The 1,224-nt window shown below is 43.9% G+C and overlaps 1 long non-coding RNA gene across 1 annotated transcript in view; it reads left to right on the forward strand.

The window, feature by feature from the left end:
* The window catches only part of LOC130558172 (uncharacterized), a 6,925-nt gene extending 5,713 nt beyond the window's left edge, over positions 1 to 1,212 (forward strand). The window contains exon 3 of the long non-coding RNA XR_008963399.1: positions 265 to 1,212. This is a non-coding gene — a long non-coding RNA (uncharacterized LOC130558172). The remainder of the gene's footprint in view (positions 1 to 264) is intronic.
* The last annotated feature ends 12 nt before the right edge of the window (positions 1,213 to 1,224 follow it).

Consider the following 1,224-nt stretch of genomic DNA (forward strand, 5'->3'; position numbering starts at 1 on the left):
ACACCTTCAGTCTGGAGAACAGAGAGGGAGCGTCTGTACAACACACACACCAAACATTGCTCAATTCTGCTAATAATATCAACTTCTCGACATAATTTGGCGTTTTCTTGCTTGAGTTTTGTAAGTCAGCGATCTGTTTCATGACGCTGTGGTATTGATAAGTCACGTAAAGAGGTTCATTCACCACATCTACATTCTGAGGTAACTGACCTCAAGTCATTTTTGTGTATAATCTGCATTATGAATTCTTTCGGTTTCTTATAGAACCAGAAAATCGGCTTGGTTTTCCGATCACAATGAGACTCAAGTAGTGTGGGTGCCCATTAGGGGCCGGCGGGCGTCAGCGGGCGATCGTCTCTGTGGATTAAAGGTGCGGTCAGATGGCACCGCCTTTGGCAGACGACAGGTCTCGAGTCAGCGCTGGGAACTGAACGGCTGCCCGGTGAAGTGAGAACAAAGCAATGTGGATATCCAAACCTCCGCTCGGCTCTGCCATCAAACACGATGGAATATTTCAGTTCCTGCAATAGTTTCCAGCTCTCGTGAACACTGAAAAATCTGTTTGCACAAAAAACATTTCAGTTTCTTGGTGTAAAGTGATGCTAAAGCGTTTTGGGTGGTTGCTAGGGGGATGCGAGGCGGTTGCTAACGTGACTCCGGGTATGATGGTCGTTAACAAAAGTTACACTTCTACAGGTCAGAGAGAGATGGCTATACAGACAGATGTTGGAGTGTGTTTATAGGGCAGAACTCAGAGTTCTGGTGTAATGAGAGTTTCACGTAATTACTGAACATTAGACGTCATTATACAGACATTAAACCTCCGTCCTAAAGCTCACGATGAAGCTGTAATTAAACTCAACTCTTCCAGCTCCAAATCCTTTTACAGACGAACACGACAAAACAGTCGCAGTGAGAAACAACTATCATCATCTGATCAACAAACAACAATGCTCACTGTAGTAAAGCAATCGTAAATCAAGCATGTTTTCACTACAATAAACAGCTGAAAACAAAAGAACAGCATGTAATGGATCATAAATCTGTAGTTACATTATAATCAATCTGCCACCTAGAAATGTGTGCGTGTGCGTGCGTGTGTGGTAGCTGTGGGCAGAGGTGGTGTTAATGTGGAGCTGATCTGTGTCTGAACATGCCGAAGAAATGCCTTCGTTCCATCAGAGCGTTACATGCAGTCTGGAAAATAAAAGCTCTTCTCATCAG

Source organism: Triplophysa rosa, linkage group LG8 (genome assembly GCF_024868665.1).
Source record: "Triplophysa rosa linkage group LG8, Trosa_1v2, whole genome shotgun sequence".
In the NCBI taxonomy this organism is placed as follows: Eukaryota; Metazoa; Chordata; class Actinopteri; order Cypriniformes; family Nemacheilidae; genus Triplophysa; species Triplophysa rosa.